Source organism: Vespa crabro, chromosome 25 (assembly GCF_910589235.1).
Source record: "Vespa crabro chromosome 25, iyVesCrab1.2, whole genome shotgun sequence".
Lineage (NCBI taxonomy): Eukaryota > Metazoa > Arthropoda > Insecta > Hymenoptera > Vespidae > Vespa > Vespa crabro.
The window spans coordinates 1380249-1393013 of record NC_060979.1 but is presented as its reverse complement, the minus strand read 5'-3'; the positions used below and the strand labels follow the sequence as shown (position 1 = coordinate 1393013).

The window sequence follows — 12765 nt, the reverse complement described above, 5'->3', positions numbered from 1 at the left end:
TACGCTATAAATCTGATATAAAGTATACTTCCACGAGTCTCTTTGTTATCAGTTCTCTTCTAATCAGTTATTAGAAAGTATACGAGCAAGTACGGTTGCTTTCTTAACGGCTGATATCAGTTTGAATGTTTTTCTTCTTATCTTGCACCTTATCAAAATAAAAAAGTCTTTTTTTTTCTTTTTCTTTTCGATTAAAACGTTACGATATTTTTTATTTACATAAAACTGTAAACAAATTGTACGTCTCGAAATTATTGTCTTTAATTTATAATACGAAATAAAGGATTAAAAGTTTAAACTCTTAAATTGTTGACATCATGCCGTTTCATGAATAAAATAAATAACGATGATTTTTAAAAGATATTGTGTCTTTTATTCAGAAATAATTTTTTTTAAACAATTAGCAAGATGTTATAATCAAAATGATTAAAAAATTGTTGACGAATTCTCAATCTTTTTTTTTTTTTTTATTGAAATTGAGGATAACTTTCTTTCTTTGTTTATTTCTTTTTATTTTTTTAACGCAACTATAATTATTTATTAAATGAATGAAAAAAAATATTTGCAATAATTGATATTTTATTACTTGCACACAAATGGCGACAGACTGTAATACAGATTTTTCTAAACAAATGATGTTACTTGTAATCGAATCAATAATATTTTGAAATAAAAACTATACTAGGTTCATATTATTAAATGATGTTATAAAGAAAAAGATGATAAATATATTTTTCTTATAATCATTATTTATCAAAAAATCTGAATGATTAAAAAATCAATAAAATAAAAAATCGTTCGGGAGAAATACGTACAATCAATAAAAGAAACATCAACATAGTAAGATGTTATTAACTAATATAAAAGCATGAAATTTAAAAATAGTCAATCAATTTGTTTAAAATTTTAAATAAACTATCTTTATAATTTACAAAAGATTCAATCAAATTTTAATTCGAACTATTCAGTTATATTTCATTAATTTAACATTTATGATTCAAACATATACAAAAAAATGACCGCTATTTTTTAATATAAACGTTCAATTTCATTGAAATTTGAGATAAAACATCTTTATAATCTGCGAAAATGTTTAAAATTTTGATCATTTGGCCATTTATAACCATTAAGATTTAAAAGTTTGTAACAAAAATATACCATAATTTTTGTATAAAAAAAAAATTGCATACAGTCCTCATATCTTAAATGATACATTCCATGCTACTTAACACATTTAATCTACTTAATATGAATAAAAAATACTTTAAAATTCAATATTTATGAACAACAAAAAAATCATCTAAAATTACACAATTTACAAGTCAACGACCATACCGCGTTGAAAAACACCAGTTCTCGTCCGATCACTGAAGTTAAGCAACGTTGGGCACGGTTAGTACTTGGATGGGTGACCGCTTGGGAACACCGTGTGTTGTTGACATTCTTTTTGTTGTTTTTCATTATACTTTTTTTATAAACAACCAAAACTGCAATCAAATGATGAGCATCGTCGAACTTAACTCATCAGTCGCCAGCACGCAATCTACGATACCTGTAACCCTAAACACAATTTTACTTCCCCACAAGACGAAGAATCTAAAAAACAAATGCATATAAAATATATGAAAGAAGATGTATATATATTTCTGTTTAATCATACATATCATTTTAGGTGACAGACTTAATACCTTCAGTAGGAATAAAAAATTCTTAAGAATAAATCAATCTTGAGGAACAGAGAAATGAGGAATAAAGTGGTTAAGTTGGCAAATCAACGATCATACTACGTTGTAAAGCACCAATTCTCGTCCGATCACTGAAGTTAAGCAACGTTGGGCACGGTTAGTATTTGGATGGGGGTGACCGCTTGGGAACACCGTGTGTTGTTGACATTTTTTTTACTTTCTCTTTGTTTCTTTTTTTATAAACAACCTAAAATAAAAGAAAATGATATGCGTCATTGTACATCACTTCTACTCATCTGCACCGAATCTAAGCTGCCTGTTTCGTCGATCGCAATCTTACTTCCTCACAAAGCGAAAAAACTAAAAGAATTTATATATAATTTTTAAATCTTATAATCCATTTTACTTAATGTACTTAATAGATTTAGAACAACTGAAAAATACTTTATAATAAATCAATTTTTATACGAACAAAAATAACGAATAAGAAAATAATACTAGCAAGTCAACGATCATACCGCGTTGAAAAACACCAGTTCTCGTCCGATCACTGAAGTTAAGCAACGTTGGGCACGGTTAGTACTTGGATGGGTGACCGCTTGGGAACACCGTGTGTTGTTGACATTTTTTTACTTTTTTTCTTTATTTTTTTTTATAAACAACCTAAACTACAATAGAATAATAAGCGTCGTTGTAGGTTACTTCTATACATCTCTACCTAATATAAGATGCCTGTTTCGTTGATCGCAATCTTATTTTTTCACAAATTGAAGAATATAAAAAAACTTAAATATATATACATATTTTTTGTAATTCGAACATACCGTTTTATTTAATAAACTTAATATATTCAAAATGAATAAAAAATACTCAATAATAAAACAATTTTAACGAGTCCAGAAATAACAAATGAAAAGGTAAAATTGGCGAGTCAACGATTACACTGCGTTGTAAAGCACCAGTTCTCGTTCGATCACTGAAGTTAAGCAACGTTGGGCACGGTTAGTACTTGGATGGCTGACCGCTTGGGAACACCGTGTGTTGTTGACATTTTTTTACTTTCTTTTTTATATTTTTTTATAAACAACCTAAACTACAAAAAAATAATATGTGTCACTCTAGGTCATTCCTGTTCATCTGCACCGAATCTAAGTTGATCGAATGTTTCGTTGATTGCAATCTTACTATCCAACAAAGAGAAGAAACTAAAGAATTTTTTATTTACTCCTTTTTTTTTTATATGGTACACTACATTTTTTCCTTAACACACTTAATATAATTTATACAAATAAAATGTACTTTAGAATAAATCAATTTTTTTAGACGTAAAAATACATATAAAATGAGATTAATGATTAGTCAACGATCATACCGCGTTGAAATACACCAGTTCTCGTCCGATCACTGAAGTTAAGCAACGTTGGGCACGGTTAGTACTTGGATGGGTGACCGCTTGGGAACACCGTGTGTTGTTGACATTTTTTTTACTTTCTCTTTGTTTCTTTTTTTATAAACAACCTAAAATAAAAGAAAATGATATGCGTCATTGTACATCACTTCTACTCATCTGCACCGAATCTAAGCTGCCTGTTTCGTCGATCGCAATTTTACTTCCTCACAAAGCGAAAAAACTAAAAGAACTTATATATAATTTTTAAATCATATAATCCATTTTACTTAATGTACTTAATAGATTTAGAACAACTGAAAAATACTTTATAATAAATCAATTTTTATACGAACAAAAATAACGAATAAAAAAATAATATTAGCAAATCAACGATCATACCGCGTTGAAAAACACCAGTTCTCGTCCGATCACTGAAGTTAAGCAACGTTGGGCACGGTTAGTACTTGGATGGGTGACCGCTTGGGAACACCGTGTGTTGTTGACATTTTTTTTCTTTGTTTTTTTTTTTATAAACAACTTGAACTACAATAAAATGATATGCGTCATTGTACGTCACTTCTACTTATCTGCACCGAATCTAAGATGCCTGTTTCGTTGATCGCAATCTTACTACCCAACAAAGAGAAGAAACTAAAGAATTTTTTATTTACTCCTTTTGTTTATATGGTACACTACATTTTACTTAACGCACTTAATATAATAATATTATATTTATGCAAATGAAATATATTTTAGAATAAATCAATTTTTTTAGAAGAAAAAATGTATATAAAATGGGAAAACTTTCAAGTCAACGATCATACCGCGTTAAACAAATCATTAATCATATTTAGTATTTACGCAACACAGTCAGCAAAAAACACATTTATTTTGGAACTCGATCGACTATTTAGAGATTTCAGACTAGGGGACAACGAAATTTATTATATCATAGCGGGAGACTTAAACACTAGAAACTCAATTTGGGGAGATAAGACTACAAATGATAGAGACAGACGCCTGCATCAATGGGAACAAGACAATGGCATTAAATTCAAAGCGACAATATAATCAGCAGCCAATCCCACATACACTAGAAGCAGCTCCTACCTGGACTACTGTATTGCGGATAGTAGAATAAAGATCTCGGATTTAAACGGAAACAAAATACAAACTAATCCATATGGTAGCGACCACAACGCATTAACATTTAAAATTGACTCAGACTCGCTTTTCCAAGGCGTATCAATGGCAACACCCAGAGCAGCCATCTACAATTACAAAAAAGCGAATTGGCGTAAGTTGGCTAACCATATGGACGCGAAAATAACGGATAATACACAGCTGCCCACAAACAGAAATCTATCAATAGAAGAAATTGATCTAAGCATTAGGAATCTAGAACAAAGAATCAACGAATCCATCAAGGAAATCATTCCCGAAGTGCAAGCAAATAGAAATGACTATTACCAAAAATATGTCAGCATTAACATCAGGAAATTACACTCAACAAAGTCCTTTTTAATAACTAGACTACACTTCATAAGATACAGAAGCCCATATAACTACACCAAACAGGAAGTACATAGGATCAAAAGAACAATTAAAGACATCAATAAACATTTACAAATTGAAATTTTAAAATCTGTCAATTCATATTGGTCATCAATAACCAAGAACATAAACTACAGAGAAGCAAACGAATTTTTCCCGACCATCAACAAATATCTAAGACCGCAAAAACACACAAACATTGAGAATTTCCGACTAGATATAAACAAAAACGAATTCAATCAAGAGATTGGCAGAACAATGCAGCATCTAGTATACGAAGACGAAATACACATCACTGATCCATTATTAAAATTGGAAGTCATAGGCAGATATCTTGAAAGAATAAACTCGCTGAGATACTCTAATCCATCACCAAAAAGAAAGCAGATGAAATCGCACAAAAATACCAGGAAATCATTCGTGAAGAAGAATGAAGAATACCAAATCCACCTTTATGACCTTCTCGGATCAATTTCCAGCACACGATCCATCATAAAACAAGAATGAAATAAACTATTTCATCTCTTATACCGATGTCGGAGCAATCATCAGGAAGTTAAGAAACAAAATTTCTTACGGTTTCAACAATATTCCAGGAATAGTCATAAAAAACCTATCACTATCAGCAATCATTGAATACACAATCATTTTCAACAACGCCATAAATAATGCGTACTTTCCTAATAGATGGAAACAGGCTAAAGTTTTACCGATACTAAAAAAAGGAAAAAACCCGGAAGAACCACAAAGCTACAGATCCATTAGCATAACTATGAGTATAAGCAAAATATTTGAAAGAATCATCAAACTAAACATAATGGACCACGTTAATAAGCACAATATAATACCGAATAACCAATTCGGATTCAATGCTAAAGTATCCATTACGCACGCGATACATAAACTATCGTCAAGCTTAAACAACTATCTGCATAAAGAATATGCCATCGGTGCGGTTCTTTTGGACTTAGAAAAAGCGTTCGACTCCATTTGGAAGAACGGACTAATACAAAAACTTGAGGACTACCAATTTCCCGTGGGTTAACGCTTATGATCGCTAACATGATAGCTGGGAAAACTTTCCGCACGTGGGACGGCACTAATATCTCGCCGAAGTCCTACAAAATTTTAGAAGCAATTTTACAGCAAGATACAGTCACATCGCCGATCCTGTTTAACATCTACAACAGTGAACTAATTAACAAGTTTGGAATGAATAACTCCGAAAAATTTCATTCAATTGCTTACACTGATGATCTAATAATCTACAAAGCAGAAACAGACATAGAAAGAATCAAGACAGCTATCAACAATATAAACAACTATCACAAAAAATGGAATCTAAAGATAAATCCAAGCAAAAGCGAAGTTATATTTTTCAGAAGACCGGTAAAACAGATCAAATACTCAGCAGTTAAAAAGATAGACAGCACTAAATTAACAGCAATAGATATTCACACCAATGAGTTAATAGAAATACCAAAAAAACGAATAGTGAAATACCTAGGTGTTCACTTAGATCACTTACTTAGACTCAACAAGCATTACGCACTACAGTTAGAGAAGGCAAGAGTAGCATTCAAAATGAACTCAAGAATTTTGTACAACAAAAATCTCCCTAAGAAAGCAAAAATTATTTGCTATGGACTATTGGTGAGACCTATATTAACGTACGCAGCACCTATACTATGGAACACTGGACCAACAATAATCGAAAAAATCAAAAGATTCGAGAGATCTTGCTTGAGATCGTGCCTAAGGACGCATCGAACCGCCGAATCAGAGTACAAGAAAAGAATTAAAAATGAGATTATATACAATAATGCTAACATAAACAGAATTGACTGCTTTGTACTTAAATTAACTAGAAGATATTTCAGCAACTTAGAGAGTACAAACAATAGTTTAATCACAAATCTTATCACACACGACGAGGATGCAATACGGAGTAAACTGAAGACAGGCTATATCCCACCGGAACTGTTTATATATTGTGACAAAAAGGATCTAATCCAAGACCAAAATAACCTTCCACTAATATATCACCGTCGCAACACTCAGCGAGTAAACAAATTTACAGCAATCATACTGAAGATATACAGGAAAACCTTATATTCTCGATAGCATTACCTAATAGAGATTTTAAGGACACCGACAGACTAAATAAAAAATACTACTGGCTACAAAAAGACGCAAAATTCATAGATGATCTGCGTCGAAGAACGAGGTTTAAGAAGCAATAACTGCTCAAGACTGATCAACAGTTTTCAGAAATCAGAATAGGATAAATAGGCAAATCTAAAAATAAAAAGAAACTCGCTAGATGGACAGGAAACATAACTTACAATTTAAGTGTACATATTGTTTATATGCCCTCATTGTAAATACTCCCCCCCCAGCCCCGTAGTTTAGTTATCATAAGTGATAGAGTTGGTAAAGAGTTTTTATAATCACTAATTTCTTACTATACCAACATACATATAGTACTGTCATTGAACATTTAATCACAGTTATAGATTAATTAATATACTAAGATACCGAGTGCTATGGAGATTTATCGCATAGATAACTTTAGTTACATGATAACACTGTTAAAAGTCTTTTAAGTTAGATTATACTTATGTACATATAAAGAGCTGTGACAAATAAACTAACTTTAAAAAAAAAAAAAAAAGAAAAATCATACTGCATTGAAAAACATCAGTTCTCGTCCGATCACTTAAGTTAAGCAACGTTGGGCACGGTTAGTACTTGGATGGGTGACCGCTTGGGAACACCGTGTGTTGTTGACATTTTTTTACTTTTTTTTTTGTTTTTTTTTATAAATAATCAAAACTACAATAAAATGATATATTTTTTACATATGAAATATACATTAGAATAAATCAATTTTTTTAAAAGCAAAAATACATATAAAATGAAAGAATTTATCGGTCAACGATCATACCGCGTTGTAAAGCACCAGTTCTCGTCCGATCACTGAAGTTAAGCAACGTTGGGCACGGTTAGTACTTGGATGGGTGACCGCTTGGGAACACCGTGTGTTGTTGACATTTTTTTTACTTTTTCTTTGTTTTTTTTTTTTTTTTTATAAACAACCTAAAATAAAAGAAAATGATATGCGTCATTGTACATCACTTCTACTCATCTGCACCGAATATAAGCTACATGTTTCGTTGATCGCAATCTTATACCCAATAAAGAGATGAAACTAAAGAATTTTGTATGTACTCCTTTCTTTTTATATGGTACACTACATTCTACTTAACGGATGTGAAATACTTTATACAAATAAAATATACTTTAGAATAAATGAATTTTTTAAAAGTAAAAATACATATAAAATGAAGAAACTTATCGGTCAACGACCATACCGCGTTGAAAAACACCAGTTCTCGTCCGATCACTGAAGTTAAGCAACGTTGGGCACGGTTAGTACTTGGATGGGTGACCGCTTGGGAACACCGTGTGTTGTTGACATTTTTTTACTTTTTTTCTTCATTTTTTTTTTATAAACAATCAAAACTACAATAAAATGATATTCATCGTTGTAGGTTACTTCTATACCTTTCTACCTAATATAAGCTGCCTGTTTCATTGATCGCAATTTTATATCCAACAAAGAGATGAAACTAAAGAATTTTGTATGTACTCCTTCTTTTTTATATGGTACACTACATTTTACTTAACGGATGTGAAATACTTTTTACAAATAAAATATACTTTAGAATAAATGAATTTTTTAGAAGTAAAAATACATATAAAATGAAAGAATTTATCGGTCAACGATCATACCGCGTTGTAAAGCACCAGTTCTCGTCCGATCACTGAAGTTAAGCAACGTTGGGCACGGTTAGTACTTGGATGGGTGACCGCTTGGGAACACCGTGTGTTGTTGACATTTTTTTTACTTTTTCTTTGTTTTTTTTTTTTTATAAACAACCTAAAATAAAAGAAAATGATATGCGTCATTGTACATCACTTCTACTCATCTGCACCGAATATAAGCTACATGTTTCGTTGATCGCAATCTTATACCCAATAAAGAGATGAAACTAAAGAATTTTGTATGTACTCCTTTCTTTTTATATGGTACACTACATTCTACTTAACGGATGTGAAATACTTTATACAAATAAAATATACTTTAGAATAAATGAATTTTTAGAAGTGAAAATACATATAAAATGAAAGAATTTGTCCGTCAACGATCATACCGCGTTGTAAAGCACCAGTTCTCGTCCGATCACTGAAGTTAAGCAACGTTGGGCACGGTTAGTACTTGGATGGGTGACCGCTTGGGAACACCGTGTGTTGTTGACATTTTTTTTATGTTTTTGTTTATAATCAAAGCTGGGATCAAATAATGGACATCATCATACACGTCACTTGCCACACTTCGTCTGCATCGGATCGAGACCAGTGACTCAGATTGCAAAAAAGTTTCTCGTAAATAGTATCGATCATATAACACTTTTCGTTTAGACGACGATTTTATCGTCGTACAACATTCTAGCTAAGACGAAAAACTTTGTTTCATCTAATGTTTTTGAGGGAAGAAGATTTGTATAACTTATTGAAATAATTCTTAGCGAATGAAATACTATATTTCTTTTTTTTAATTGTTCTTTTTCGTTTATATCGTTTAATGGTTTGATTTCTATTGATACATAATGTATATAGACGAAAAGAGCAGATCGAGCTATTTCATTTTCCTCAATTTACGTTAGACGATCACGATCGTAAACAGTTATCGGACAGTGGTAGTAAATCAAACAACGATTTTATTCCAGAAATAATGTTAGATTCCGTATATGAGGAAGTCGATGTCAGGATTCATAAAATGTATATCATTTTAATAGATCAAATATCTTGAATTAAAACCGCACAATTGTATATGAAAATATTTTACTTCTGATTAAACCGCAAGTTTAATGACATTTAGTTTTTCTTATGGGACACCTTATATTTTTTCAATTAATCTAATATTTTAATTAATTATCCTTAAAAAATTATAAAACTAGTATAAGTCTAATATGTTAATAATTAACCATATTGATTTTACAAGAATAAATAAATTTTAGAAAAAATTATTAATACTTTTGTTTATAACTTTTTTTCCAATTATATAAATAATTGATATGTATTTCGTCGAATGTTAGTCGTAATTAAAAGAAATAACTTTTATCTGAAACTATGTGTTCTTTAAAATGTGTTATTTAAAATCTAAAAATAGATGAATTTTCAGTAGTGGATCTTATCCCCATGGAGTGAATATGTACAAGAAAATAAAATTGCCTAATACATATTTATATACAATCTACATATCTCGAATGTTTCATACTTTTTTGAATTTACGTATTCAAGATTTTTCCTTGCAAATATATATTTTTAATAATCACATATTGTCACTGACGCGTACAGATCGCGAATGAATGATCCTTTCTGCGGGCTTCTTTTGTCTTTAATAAAAGTCCATGTCGTGTTATGCATTTTCATTGGTTGTTTCGTCGCCATATGATTGGTCAATCGTCTGTCGGTGTTGCCGCTCTTTGTTGACGGTGCGTGCTTCATGACGCAACAGAACTCTACTACGTTGCAAATAAATATTGTGAAAATGAGATTACTATTTATATTTATTGAGAATATATTTTTTAATAACGTTAATATTAGATTTACACGTTCGTAAGAATAATTATAAGGTTAGAAACGATTTTTTCAGCAAATTATTGGATAAACGTACCTTTTTCCTACATCATTGAATTTACAATCGATTTGATCTATGCTATCTCGTAGAGAAAAGTTATACGATAATAAGAAGGTAACCTCGATTTTTTATTATAAAGATAGTATCATTGGAATTTTTATTTTATTTTTGTCCTTTTTTTTATTTTTGTATTTTTGTAATTTAATTGACGATCGACCAACGAAGTGCTATGTGTTGTTTATGATGTGAATACAATTTTTCCTCTTATAACTTGGTTATGTTTCAATTCATATTTAACAATTATTACATTTAATAATGATAGGTGTTGAAGGATTGTTTAAAACAGTAAAAAAATTAAGGAAATCGGTGCTACAGTACTTATTCTCTTATTTTAGAAGTTGCCAGTGAGGTTAGGATTAAAAATTCACTGAATACATCAACAATGCAAATTTCTGTATCTTCAAGTTTCTCAAAAATGTATCTTGTAAAGTCTGATGAAGTGTATTCAAATAAGACTATGTAAGTGATGAAAATATTAATATAATTATAGATTCCAGTTTTCTTAATTTGGTATTCAATGATTTTTTAATTTACAGTTTGCAGTTTGGAGAAAAAATAAAAACGTCACTGAAGATGATATTAAAAGAAATGTATAAGTTTTTTATGTTCAACAATTTTTCCTTAGAAATTGTAAAAGCAATCGGATAACAACAAGGATAATGAAAAGAATGGAAATAAGACTTAGACCTTCTTTACCTGAGACTGTTATATTGACTGTGAGGTTATTTTACAGAGATTTGATAAATTCAGATCTAGTGAAGAAATGTCTTGCAGAGAAAGCACTATGTTAATGAATTGTTCAATAATGTTATATGAACAAGATTATCAAAAAATGTATTTGTGGAGTCTCATACATTGAAGCTTGGAATATATATGATGCTATCATCCTATTTAATGGTGATAATTCAGGCAGATTGGAAGAGATAAGGGATAAAATGGTCATACTAAAGGAATTGAATCAAAAGTAAGTTTGATAAAAGCAAAGCTACAACTTTAAATATTTTTTACAAAGGCAAGATCATTGAAAAGATGAAATAAAATTCATTGGGTTAATGCAGAAGGATATAAACGTTACAACGGTGGATGGTTTTAATTGCTTTATTTATTTTTTTTTTTTTTTTTTTTATTAAAAAGTAAGTTTTTATTTAAATTATTCTTTAATCACAATTTCTTCATTCTTTCAAATAAATGAATTGTTCTCTCATGAACTGTTTAAAATTGACTCTTAATTTTTCAAGAGTTTATTCTTGTGATATTACAACTAAATAATAATAATATTATATTAAAATAGTAGAGATATCGATAGAGATATTTGCAATTCAAAATTATTATAAAAATATTTCAGATAAAAATGTATAGAAAACTAATAAGACTTAAGAAGGTGGAAAAAAATTTTTCTTAATTCCTATTGTTGATATATCAATGAAACTAAATTCAGTAAATTCAGAGTTAGTTCAAAGTAAATTCATAAAGCATATATAAATAATTTGTGAAAGTTTCATTAAGTTGGATGCAACTGTTCTTGAGAAAATGATTAGTAAATTTAGTATTAATAATTTATAATACTCCTCTTAACGTTTTCTATGTTGTGCTATTACTTTTTCCACATTTCCAATTTGGAAATGTGTGTGTGTGTGTGTATTATGGCTGAATGATTAAGACGGGTACTATTTATAATGCTCAGTCATTTTGAATAATGACCAACAAATGTTTACATTATAATAAATTTAAATTTACTTATCATATTCTCATAATTTGTCACATTAATGGATCTATGTAAATTTATTCAGACAGAACGTATTGTGTTTAATATTGAATTTTGAATATATGGCAACTAGTAAATCGTGTATAACAATTTTTATTTTGTTTTTTCATCTGTAAGGAACTTTTTAATGTTATCTCGAAAAAAGGAAAAAAAGAATAGTCTTGATTTGAATCGTGTATATTACGACTTATTCCATTTTATTGAAACTGACGGGCAATTTGTATATATTTAATTTATTATTCAATTTAATTAATTTATTAAATTTACTTTTAAATTCATTTTCATAAAAAAATTAAATTTTTTAATTCAATAATTAAATTAACTGTAACCCATATTAATCTTAATTAAACTAGATTTTGACTTGAATTATTTTACTTTATTAAATTTTATAAATTATATTTCTATCTAACTTAATTAAATATTAAAAACAGCAATACATAAATTTAAAATTAAATATATTTTATCGTGGATCATCAATTACTATACAGGTTCCTCTAAATCTTATTGTAGTGTTAAAAACAAGTCTGTTATTTATTGAGTAATTATTTTTGAACATCTATATTTATAATAAAATATGATAAATAGTTCATAATATGATATAATG

The 12765-nt window shown here is 29.5% G+C and overlaps 1 protein-coding gene, 8 non-coding genes and 3 pseudogenes across 9 annotated transcripts in view; all 12 read left to right on the top strand.

The window, feature by feature from the left end:
* Positions 1–1321: 1321 nt before the first annotated feature.
* LOC124432595 lies at positions 1322–1441 on the top strand. Its single transcript, XR_006944333.1, has one exon. It is a non-coding gene; the product is annotated as a 5S ribosomal RNA (ribosomal RNA).
* A 329-nt stretch (positions 1442–1770) lies between these two features.
* On the top strand, positions 1771–1892 carry LOC124432556 (annotated as a pseudogene).
* A 297-nt stretch (positions 1893–2189) lies between these two features.
* LOC124432573 lies at positions 2190–2309 on the top strand. Its single transcript, XR_006944313.1, has one exon. It is a non-coding gene; the product is annotated as a 5S ribosomal RNA (ribosomal RNA).
* Positions 2310–2615: 306 nt separating this feature from the next.
* Positions 2616–2735, top strand: LOC124432555 (annotated as a pseudogene).
* A 308-nt stretch (positions 2736–3043) lies between these two features.
* On the top strand, positions 3044–3163 carry LOC124432599. The gene has a single exon (XR_006944336.1). It is a non-coding gene; the product is annotated as a 5S ribosomal RNA (ribosomal RNA).
* A 297-nt stretch (positions 3164–3460) lies between these two features.
* On the top strand, positions 3461–3580 carry LOC124432604. The gene has a single exon (XR_006944341.1). It is a non-coding gene; the product is annotated as a 5S ribosomal RNA (ribosomal RNA).
* Positions 3581–7301: 3721 nt separating this feature from the next.
* Positions 7302–7421, top strand: LOC124432559 (annotated as a pseudogene).
* A 141-nt stretch (positions 7422–7562) lies between these two features.
* LOC124432589 lies at positions 7563–7682 on the top strand. The gene has a single exon (XR_006944327.1). It is a non-coding gene; the product is annotated as a 5S ribosomal RNA (ribosomal RNA).
* Positions 7683–7989: 307 nt separating this feature from the next.
* On the top strand, positions 7990–8109 carry LOC124432584. The gene has a single exon (XR_006944322.1). It is a non-coding gene; the product is annotated as a 5S ribosomal RNA (ribosomal RNA).
* A 301-nt stretch (positions 8110–8410) lies between these two features.
* On the top strand, positions 8411–8530 carry LOC124432588. The gene has a single exon (XR_006944326.1). It is a non-coding gene; the product is annotated as a 5S ribosomal RNA (ribosomal RNA).
* Positions 8531–8832: 302 nt separating this feature from the next.
* On the top strand, positions 8833–8952 carry LOC124432587. The gene has a single exon (XR_006944325.1). It is a non-coding gene; the product is annotated as a 5S ribosomal RNA (ribosomal RNA).
* Positions 8953–10226: 1274 nt separating this feature from the next.
* LOC124432382 (fatty acyl-CoA reductase wat-like) overlaps positions 10227–12765 on the top strand; it is a 35660-nt gene continuing 33121 nt past the window's right edge. The window contains exons 1-3 of the mRNA XM_046981322.1: positions 10227–10450; positions 10732–10855; positions 10933–11360. The gene's annotated coding sequence lies outside the window, so the exon portion shown is untranslated. The remainder of the gene's footprint in view (positions 10451–10731; positions 10856–10932; positions 11361–12765) is intronic.